Genomic DNA, 12246 nt, shown 5'->3' with positions numbered 1-12246 from the left:
CCCAGAAATATTATTAACATAAAATATGATATAGGGACAAAATTAAATGCACCTAAGTGTACAGTGAATAGAGAAATGAATCATGTTGTCACACGAGACGAGCCAAGGACTATAAGCGATATAAACATTAATTAAGGTTATGATATAAAACGAAACGCACGCCAACAGAAAGCTCTATGCACAGTTTATTTTTTCATTCATACAAAATGACAAATACATTCGTCCGACTTACTAACACAGATAAGAGAGCTACTTGCAAACGAAACTGAACTCTCAGTTGCTCACTATAGAGTTGAAGATCCGTTGGAAGCGTTTGATAATTTTGTGCATGGGGTTATAGTAAACACAGTCGCCGGCGCAGGCAGGCGTAGTCAGTCAGTCGTTGATCAGTGTTAAGAGCGGACAGTTACTCAAAGGCACGCGCCTATCGACGCGCGCGCAGCGAACGAAATACGATTTTCGAATTATTAACTTGTGGTGTCCCCCTAGGGAATGTTTTGGGTCCTGTGTTTTTGAAAGTTATAAAACATATATTTTGAATCATTTGTGTGTACATGTGCTTGTGTATCGTGGTCCATTGTGTTGATGCTGACATGCATGGTGAGTAGATTTTGAAATTCCTACACACGATGCGTTTCAATGAGTCCCATTGTTTAGGCACGGTCTTTTTTATTCTCGTTTGTATCAACACTTTCATCTGCATTGTTTATTTTCTAGTTTATCAGTCTTCTAATTAAAGTGCAGTGAATAGTAAAATGGTTGTAAATGCATTTTTATGTTTACTGTTGATTGTAAATTTTATGGCTTTAGTGCATTCGGTAGGGAATTAAAGTTGTACGCTGTGGTAGCAGTATCTGGTAAACTCTTTTCTTTTTGGCGTTTGTTTACATAATAGTGATTCATGCGTTAGTGTTATTCCAATGGCAGTAAAAGTATATTCGTTGGATCATTTGTTATGAAATTTAGATTTCGTTGATTTATGTTGTTTCACTTGAAGTCAATCGCTATCTGCTATCGTATCGGCAGATTGTTTGTATAATTCATATTAGTGTCAAGTGTATGATAAATGTTGTATGCCCGGCCACACTCGAGTTAATATTAGCCGCTCTTGTAAACCGATGATAATCGAAAAACATGTTGTGTATCTTCTTAATTTTTACTTACTATTCATCGTCTTTGTTAAAAATAACAAAAGATTTTGTGTATTGGCGTCATAGTCATCATAAAATCTTTATTACGCTGTTTTTAGTATCTGTCTCCACTACATTAAAATTTTCTATCACTTCTTTCAAGTAAAACTGATTATTAAAACAGCTTTCAAGAGACAGATAGATAAGTAAACGTCCTTAGCTATACTTCTCATAAGTACCTATTTATCAACAGTATACAGTCCCAATTAAGAGAATGGCTGTACATTCCTAAGCCTAGTTTTAATTCTAAAAAAGAAGTGTGGATATGCCCCAGAAATTGTTCCATCTGTCACATAAAAAGAGATAGAGAGGTGCTCAACGGTACACACTATCAATTCCCTCAAGAATCTTAATGGTCAAGTCTTATTCCATTATACTTTGATTTACTACTGCATTTGATACGCGGTACAATTTGCCCCTGCTATCTAGGCCGACTGTATATTTAAGCTTAATTATTTCACACACTGATATTGTATCATTCATTTGTCAGTGCAGTTACATCATATCTATTGTTTCAATTTGTTTTGAGACTGCTATCTTCATTTGTTTCTTGGGCTGTTGTATCATTGTCGTTTCCTTTGTTTTTGTTGATTGATTTATATTTGATTTTAATTTCATGGGTCATAACTAAATCATAACCAGATGTACATTTGCCGCTGATTCGTCAAATTGCCGATTTGAAAATGGTTCGGTTATTGTTATAGTTAAATGGTGTAAGGTGTAACTCACCGTAAATATGTATTTAAATCTTCCATAACCAATTTATAGGCATTTTGTTTGTACTAAAATTATTTATTACCTAATTGTATTTGTTTGTAGTAGAATGGTCCTATTTCAATTACACTGAGTCAGAATATGAGGATAATAAATATCATATTAGGTAGGTACCTATGCTAAATGTAATTTTAGCTGTCACCATACATATGTACCTACCTATCTTTGATGACATTGAATTTGAAGCTTACTAGATACCTTTTAAGTAGCATTAAGCGGTTGTTTTAAAATATTTGATACTCTTCCATTCTCAAATAGGTACGTACCTACCTATTTACTAATTGATGTTATTGAAAATTATGCCGATGCTGAATGTTGAGTAAGAAATAACTGTACATGGGTAGGTAGTAGGTACATACTATTCAAAATTATAGGCTCGTACCTATTCATCCTACTGATTGACTTTCAATAACTGTTCTAATGATGACATTATCGAAGTCAAAATCAATTCTTTTGTTCTAGAGAAAGATTACAGTACACACGACAAGATAATACATATTAAGAAAATTCAAAGTAATAATTTCTCCATTGACCCCTCGAAAACGAAACCTTACTTTAACATTTACAAAGAAGAGTAATAAGAAATAGCTTTTAAAATATGGATTTTTTGCTCTCAAAGTTATACCTAGTTAAGAAAAATCGTAAAATTTATGGACTCTGGTTTTCTTAAATGTCACTTGTGTAATAATCTTGCTAAGAAGCATAAACTCCTTCTGTATGGAGGGATTTAAAGATTAAGTTTAACATAGGCCTAGGTATATTTAAAATCTCTGGGTCTTAAGGTTTTAGGTTTTGGTTTATTTTTTTACATACTTTGCTCATTGCACGAACCTAGTAACCCATGATTTGATAGACATGCTTAAGTAGATGTTCTTTAGGAATTAGCTGAAAACTTGTCCTAAAAAATAGATGATACCACAACACAGAATTGCATAACTGATTTGCGAGTCGGTATTGTAGATTTATCAACTTCGATATCTAAAGATTTTCAAAATTTTGGTATTATAGGTAATCCGCAATTTGAAGGAATAGGTACCTTAAAATAGTCCAGATTCGTATTCATATTGGGAGGTCAGGAAATCAGGATTTTAAGATCTGAGTTGTTAACTATAAGTCTTACACATAATACAGATTTCCTTAGTTACCTACTTCGTGAGAGATGGACTATGGCCGACATACAAAACATGTATTTTCAAGTATTACGAAGAGTATTGACTCATGCACAATATACTGAGTAAAATAATTATATTATGATGCATTACATGCTTTATACTACAATTAAATACTTGCGGTTTTTGTTCTACAGAATTGTGAATATTTTTACGGAATGGCAAGAAATCTAAGTAACTCTTTGGATAAGCATTAATTATTTTATAATTAATATGGTATATTCTTTATTTATCTTCTGACCTCAGCTGTTGACGTCCAAGATGAACTGGGAACGAATTAATCAATTTATTCTAATTTAGCGGTTTTCCGCGGTTACTGGTACGGGAATTAATTCTCATAAATATACTTACTTATATAAATATATATAATATACTTACTTACTCAAAAATAACGCATAACGCTCATCATTTGTTACTGCACTGCACTGGGCCTGCGTATTGGTGAGCGCAGTCTGGAATATTTTTTAGTTTCTGATAGTCATTATTATTAGTCAGAATAGAGAGTGACGCGATTTTCTCGTCCATAATCAAATATTTTCTTTAGATCTAAAATAAATAAACACATCATGTCATCAGATATCCTTTCTAAACATCTATTTGTTTGGCCTACTGGTGTCGTTCCAAATTCTTTTGTTTGTGCTTGTGAGATGCGAAAACGCACCCGGTGTGCAGAGAAATCCTTATGTAGGTAATAGTAAATTAACCAACTACTTTCTAGTCATTGTTTTTTGCTTGTGTCTAGGCAAATATCGGGCTGTAGGATTGTTGAAAGGTAGGTATAGCGACTCTGTTACATAAAGGGCGCCGAAAGGAAGAAAGATGTCATAAGATTTATATTTCGAGCCTGTTATTGTGTTTTCGGAGCAATTTTAGGATAATATTTACAACAAAACAGAATTCAGTAGGTACAAAAACAAGACTTTTGTTTACGGAAGTGCTATAATTTTCTTAGAAAAACTAGTGGAAAGTCTCAAAGTAGATCAAAATAATAGTCATTGTTTACATTCTCAGGTAAAGTACATACTGATATAATTAATAGACTTGTATAATTATGCGTTATCTATGTGTGCTCTCGAGTATGTTATCAAGATAATAATTGTTGATTGCTTGTTTTATAGCGATTTGTTATAGCCTATAGTTTATGGGCTATAAAAAGTTTATTAACTAAATAGTTAAAGACTAAAGATTTAATTGAAAAACTATAGAAAAAGTATCTTGAAATTCCGTTTCTACTACATACATACATACATATACTCTTTGATACTGGTAATACTTCAAGGATTGCTCGAAAAAGTTAGCGTTGCCCTGATACATAAAGGGCTTGAGAAGGAACATTAGTGAGACTGGTGTCAGACTTACTGGCTTCTGACTACCCGTAACGACTGCCAAGGATGTTCAATGACGGCCGGGACCTACAGTTTAACGTGCCATCCGTAACAAAGTGGATAGACCAAAGATATTAAACCTAGACCATTTTGTAACAATCTAAGACTAGTTCCTAGTGAACTATAGTTATTTCCAGTAACCTAGTAGTGCTTTGATTTATCGGGGTCGTAGTCATTCGTATTTTATCCTCGAGATAAGGAGTGCGGAAGGCCTATTGTTCGGAGCGCTGCAACGTGCATTTGTATTGAGGTTTCTTAATGTTCGCGTTTGGCAATGTTTGGTCTACTTAGTTTACTTTAGTGTTAACACGGAAAATTTAAAGGAAAATCTTTGAGTAAAGTGGTGAGATTTAAGGTGTTTCTTTGTGGGATTATTAAAAGATGTTAGTTTGAAGGTTATTGCATAGGTAAATAATGGTCATCATTAACAATTAAAAAAAAAAAAAAATATGATAAAAGAAATCAATACAAAAATTATTACTGGTTATGTTTATAGATCGAAAAGAGGTTTAATTAGGTACGCCTTATATCAGTTGGTCGATTACAAACCACTTTTTTGGAAAGATCTTCAACGAGCAATTGCACAAGAAATGAACGAACAGAGTTCAGATTTTTTCGAAGTTTCTTAGGCCTTTGCTCAACAACATCAAATAAAAACTCCGACAAATAAACATGACGATAAAAAGCCACTATAGGTACACTTTGCACTCAATTGCATTTAAAAGAGATCTGTTTAAGAGCACACCGCCAACTTTTAGTCGGCCGATAGTCTGTTTGGCATCTTAAATCAGTAAGAAGATGAATTAATGAATGTAGTAGGTACGCACCTTATACAGATCAGGTATTTGTCGTAATTCCAATCAATCTTTTCAGTCGGTCTGCTACCGGCTGAATACCTGATCTTTGTAATGTGCGTACTACCATTCATCTTCATCACTGACCTCTCATACTGATTTATGAGCCCAAACAAACTATCGGCCGACTAAAAGTTTGCAGTGTACTACTCTAAACAAGATTTTAATGAAGAAATATGTCCCAGTTTATTTCTTCTAGCGCCTGTTTAGAATTCCGACCTGATTTTGGAGGCAAAACATGGTTATTTGTCATCGCTTGTAAAACCGTTTTGGAAATTGGGTTAATGCATTCTATTTGGAGTGCAATCTAGTACTATTTCAGAATTGTGTAGAATTATGTTGAATTACGTTTATATTGGTGACGAATTCATTCTAATTAAGATTTTGTTGGGTTGTGTTGAGATAGGGCTACGAATTTATTTGTATTATTAATCAATATAAATTGTTTATAATAATATTTGTTTGTATTTGTATCGCGTCTATTTGACAAATAAATAATGAATGGTTAGATGCATTGTTACCATAAAAAAAAATCTTATAATATAAACAAAAGCTATTAACTAAAATGCTTCTGTCTTTGTCATTCTAGCATTTCCGTAGTAGTCTGCCAAAATGTTGTTTTCATAGATAGAATTCAGATAATTTTGTAAAAATATATTTGTTCACTCAAAAAGTTGATTAAATTATGCAAAGAGCTGACTTTTGAAAACATAGTGAGCCACTATCCTATTTTTTATGATATGAAAACTCAGGGAAAATTCTTAGTCCCGATATTTTTGGCCAACAGGTAACAGTAACCTTCACACACTACAAATGTGGTGAGAATTCAAATATTTACGTCAAAACCATGTTGACATTCCACATTGTAAAAACTGAAACGTTTTCACGTAAACTTTGACTCGTAATTATAAATTGGAACGTAAACTAAGTGTGTTATGAAAATTCCTGCGACGATTTCCTTGTGATTGATTCATGTAAACTTTATTGTGATTTGTTAAGCATTTACTGCTTTATTTCGGTGTAAACTGATTGATTCGTGTAGAGTGTATTTTCGGGTTGAAATTTTGGTAGTTCGAATTTAGTAAGTTTTCGAGTTCAGTAGTCTAAATTGGACTTTGTGATGATGAGAATATGTTGTAAAAGCTAATTTAATGCAAATATTTTGCACCTTGATCTTTTAATCTTTGAGCGAATACCTATGTTAAATTCGTCTCGGCTGTAGTAATATACTAAAATGCTATGTGCTAGGATTGATTAAGTAGGTAATAACTCTGACTATTTCTATTGAAAATTTTAAATTGAAAATTAATGTGCGTTTATTTCTTTCATTGTATCATGCTAATAGTACCGATTTATGAGAAATCCACTATTAGATAAATGGAATCATAAAAAAATTGGCTATCTAGAGGTACATAAAATAATGTAGTTCTTGAAATTAGAGTGCGTACAAATAAACTTTTCATCCTATAATATTAGTATAGACATATAGTTAAAGCAGAAACCCTTCAAGAACCAAGCAAACCCGCGTGAAACAGTTACTCACGCAACAACATTTCAAGCTAATCAAAATACCTCAATATTCGATGATGATCACAAAATGATCACAAGAAGATCATTACGTGCAGTGATTGATCGCGGGCAACGCCGCGGTATTGGTATAGTATCTGATGCCTGTCACTGTGATGGATGGCTACTGATCATCATTGAAGGGTGTGGTAGTGGGTTTGAATCCCAGGTGGCCTAAAATGAGTGTTTTTGTTTGTGTGGTCAAAAATTTGGCGGTGGATCGGAAGTTTATGACTGTGGTAAATCGGTATGAAGTATCTATCATCTAAGTATTTATACAAAACTGACTGTATTATCCAGTTTTACTTGCTCATGGCGTTCTATTTTAAAGTTAACAAAAAAAAAAAATACTACATACCTAGGTTATAAATTCCAAAACAAAATTATCCAAATTGGTATGCCCAAGTGCATTACAAAATGACGCATTACAAAATGTTGGTAGCACGTGTTATTTTTCACACTGGCTTGCCCAATTTCTGTGCACATAACAAAATTTTTTGGAAATCATTTTACCCATCAATGTAGGCAAGACAACCTTAAATCTAATCAACCACTTACACTAGAAACCACCCTCTCAGCAGTTGGGTAAAAAACAAACCACGCTCACATCATAGTACACTTTCATAACAATACTGTTATCATGCCAGATGTGATCTATCAACATTATAGTGACATATGTCAGGTAAATAAGGGCCATGTGTTACTATGTACTTATGTACTTAGGTAGTCTGCGAGCTTGTTATGGCGAAAGTATGGTTATACCTAGGTGTGTAAGATGATGGGTAGACCACAATAGGTTTTATTCGATGTCTTAGAATGCATAAGTGTAAAACTTTTCAGAAGGTAAAAATTATCGAGTAGAAACCTCGTGAGAGAAAACTTAATTTTTCAGTAGGAAGAAAAAGTTACTTTGCGTCCTAGGGTTTCTTCGTGGAAACGCAAATTTTTTTAGCAAAATTTGCATTTCCGAGGTTTTCACTCTAAGATGACGTTATATTTTTTTCGTGGTAATATAATGTAATTTTACGAGGCTACGGTTTTAGTCAAGCAAGTTTAAGTTTAAGAGGTAGTTATATGTACATAATGTCTGTTATTTTTCAAAATTAATAATCACTGTTTAACATCAACATTTAACATGAATATAGTACCATCAAAACTAAAACCATAAAAGCCTGAAAAATATAACAACAGAACTAACGAAACCTAATTACAATAGCCACTAGCACAAACCAGCTTCACCCAAAATGGTACAGCCACTTGACATTACCGTTGCAAACGTGGGGTCTATTGTCGCATTGTGACCCTAAGCCGCACAAAGGGTCATATTATGCACAATATTGTTTTGACCATGAATTGTGTATTTTGAACTAGTATTTCTGGTTGGGGCTGTTAAAACCGCGAGAGTAACCTACTCGCTTCAGCTTATAGAAATACATTAATAAAAATATCATAGCATAACAATGCGAGATTTTGACTTCTATCTTGGATCGAAATTATTTTCCTTAAAAAACTTTTTCCCTCGTGAAGACACGTCGTCGACAATTTAGTAGCGAGATATATTTTAGAAACTTCAACACAACTATTTTTTTTTTATGTAATTTTTTAAAATATTGTTATTAATTTATAATAAGTGTATATAATGGGTAATAAGTTAGATAATAAGTGTATATAATTTTACTAGACAGTGTTGATATTTCTTCAATCAGTAAAAGTATGTACATTGTTTTTAATCTACAATTCAAAATATTAAAGATGAAAACTCTTGATATTTATGTCACTTTTTTTAACATATCGTAAGTAATTTGTCTTTTATAGCTTGCTAAGTTTCTCTCACAATAAGGCTTGTCTTTTCAATTAGATTTGAAGGCACGATTGGCTATTATATTACAGTAGCCATATAATAGACCCGTGCCTCGCATACACATAGATTAATTGATAGATACGACAAATTGTATAGTGCAAAAACTAAGGTGTAATACAAAAGAGATGAAAACTTTTACAACGAAGCTTAGATTAAGATTTTATTTTCTAGAGTAGTAGTATAGAAAAAATATCCACCATTTTAATTTATGATTATAACGACATGAGTTAAAACATCTGGTCGATAAATATTCTTATTAGAAACTTGTAAAAGTGCTCAATATAAAATAATATAGGTACTACAGTTACTCAAACTCAAAAACGTTTATTCAAATAAGGCTGATAAATCAACATTTTTCGAACGTCAAAAACAAAAGACAGCCTCCAAAACGCCCTCCCTTCACCACTTCCTATGTGTTTTTGCTGGGAAGAAGAAGTGGCGCAACAAACTCCCCAGCAACTCATGTTAAGTATAGAGGTACATTTTTAACAAGCGTTTTAACTTCGCTCGCTGTTTTCGTGGCCCGAATGTATTCTGACTGCAGTTCAAAGTGACAGTTTGCTTAACTGTACAGTTGCTAGTTTCCACACTATTACGTACTTAACCTATGGGACACGATTGCTGTGTCAATATGTCACGTCGTATCTCAGAAACTATATGTGTCTGTTTTAGTGCTTTGAATTAGGATCAAGTTTGTTATATGTCTTTATTGTTCTTGTTAATTTAATTCTTGGATAGTTTGAGATTTTACAACAGATTTAAATATAACATTGTAACTCTGATATTGCCTTACACGAAATTTCTACTCTCTGTTCAGTGTTTTACGTTAAAATGTACGTAATCTCATCATCATCATCTTCCTGTTCTTACCACAATTTTATCTGTGGTCGGCGCAGCATGTCTTCTTCCATACTTCTTAACTTGTCGTTATCTCACAAGCAACATTATTTCCAGCCATATCGTCTTTCACAAAATTATTTATTCATTTATATTTATTTATAAATTGCAAAGCAGTACTTTTTGAAGGTCAAAATTTTACAAAAGACAGCCCCCTATGTCTGCATGTAGGATGTCAAAACTACAATATAACAAAAACCATGTAAGTACTGAGAGAGTGAATGTAAATGAGTCTATTAATATACCAGTCCATTAAATATTGTTACATCACAATAATTAATAATATCAATTAAATGACGATACTTAATTATAATAGTATCAATGCTTGGTACATTGAGGTAGGAATCAATTGACAGGAATGGATCGTGTGGTCGTTATAATAATGATTTAATTGCCTTCCTGATAAGTGGTTTTAATCAATTAATAAATATTATGATGTAAGTTAACAGCCCTTGTTATAGTAGGTTTATCATCATCAGCCTGTTTTATGTACGTCGACTGCTGGGTATAGGCCTAGCTTTTTCAGAAACTGGTTTAAGACATCATACTTACCTAAGGATAATTCAAACTGACCAATAAATAAGTAGGTATATGGTTTCTAAGTATATATTTCTTAGACACCAATAGCTGAGTATATAGGTGACTTTAAAAGTTCTAAATTATCAATCCACCTCGAGCAGTGAAGTGATTAAAGCTCATTTCTTCTCTGTATGAGAAGAGGCCTATGCCGTTGCACGATAAAGTCTGTAAAAATCATAAATAAAGTAAGACCACAAAATATATGTATGTAGAGATGGAAGATTATGGAAGAAGAAAACATGCTGCCGACCCCAAATAAAATTGGTATAAGGATGATGATAATGATTACATAAAAAATGACAAGAGAATGTTTCATGCATGTATATTCGATACTATTAGATTTTCTTCGAAGACATCGGGACAATTTAGCTCAATTATCTAATCTTACAGCATTGTAGTGGTTCGATCTATTAACCATAGTGACGAATTCAACCAATCAAATTGAAGCTAACAAGCAATACTTAATGCCCTTACAGACGAAAGTTACGCGCGGTTTTTTCCCGTTTAGTAACTCCTCTCATCGTAAAGAAACTGCCAGATCAACCTATAGGCTGAGTCATTCAAGTCTAGCTTTCAAGTATTATGGGATTGAGCCATAAATTGTAGAGCTGTACATTTTATTTGCAAGTAAATAGGGTATTTGACCTTACAACCTGGGTAAGACTGGTTGTTGATGTCTTTGCCCGGATCAGCTCAATAGAGCTTTCCACGGTTTCAGAATGGGTACCCATCCGATAACGTATCGTAGCTAATGCAGCTTAACCTTTGGAATCGGACATCGTTGCCTCGTCTGTTATACTTCTAGCTGCTATTTCTTCGATCAATTTTATTCTTGGTTTAATTTTTTTCTTCATATAAGTGCTATTTTGAATAGTCTAATCCAGTGGTTCTCAATTAGTGGATCCTTCAGGGGCACGCGAGATTGTATCAATCGTTTACCTAAGCATAGACAAGATTATCACAGTTTCTAGCATATCTTTCATTCTCACTGAGCTTTAGGTCTTTCTGAAAACGTAGAAAAATATTTGCGAACCCCTGATCTAGACCACATGTGGTATAGAACCAGATATACTTAGATAAGTTAGAAGTTATTGAGTAAACCGAAATAAAATGCAAGAATGTATGCTTATATGGCTTATAGTCCTGTTTGTGCAAGATAGCGGATGTGAAAAAGAAATGCTACAAGATTTTATAGCACGGGATAAAGTTGTGAATGGGTACAATAAAGATTGTGTTTTGTTCATACTGTTATAAAAAGGCTGGCTTTCCGTAGTTTAGGTTGGCTTCTATTTTTAGTTAGTTTAAGCTGTAAGTCCTCCAGAGTGTAATAAATAAATAAATAAATAAATAAAAAGTGAAAACAAGAAATCTATACTAATACAATAAAGAGGAAACATTTTTATGTTTCTTTGTAACATAAAGGCTCCGAAACTACTGAACCGTTTTGAAAAATTCTTTCACTGTTGGAAAGCTACACACTTCTCGAGTAACATAGGCTATATTTTATCCCGGTACGGGCAGTAGTTTCCAAGGTTACGCCGGTTGTATCTCTGGCCACAACTAAGTAGCTTTATAACATGACCATATTACTTTGTAAACTATTACTGAACAGCACCTACTTTCTACCATCAGAACTTCTAATTAAGTTAAACGAATAGCGCCCACGACAATTTGTTCTTTCAATTCCAAGCAATTAGTACAAGATGGCCCTGTTTCTGTTGCCATGGAAACCGGTGTTTGTTCACGATTCTTCCTTAATAGATGGAACATGTTTTCAAAATGTTTATTTGTCTTATTATTGTGGTAAACTTGAATGACGTCATAATATGATTATGACGCAGGTTCAATGGAACATTTCCATGTTAAGCTAAAATGTGTTTAGACATCTGTGTATTTTTTCTTCCGAACATAAAAAAATAAACAATATAAAATATTTATCGTTGTGTGTTGTCATGCCTGTGACTTTTTCGA

General features: G+C 33.3%; 1 protein-coding gene across 1 annotated transcript in view; it reads left to right on the top strand.

The window, feature by feature from the left end:
• The first annotated feature begins 340 nt into the window (after positions 1-340).
• LOC110382375 (facilitated trehalose transporter Tret1) overlaps positions 341-12246 on the top strand; it is a 102097-nt gene continuing 90191 nt past the window's right edge. Inside the window, exon 1 of the mRNA XM_049849814.2 lies at positions 341-600. The gene's annotated coding sequence lies outside the window, so the exon portion shown is untranslated. The remainder of the gene's footprint in view (positions 601-12246) is intronic.

This window comes from Helicoverpa armigera, chromosome 24, assembly GCF_030705265.1.
Source record: "Helicoverpa armigera isolate CAAS_96S chromosome 24, ASM3070526v1, whole genome shotgun sequence".
NCBI classification, from domain to species: Eukaryota; Metazoa; Arthropoda; class Insecta; order Lepidoptera; family Noctuidae; genus Helicoverpa; species Helicoverpa armigera.
Note: the sequence above shows the minus strand (reverse complement) of the source record. Positions and strands in the feature narration are given on the sequence as shown.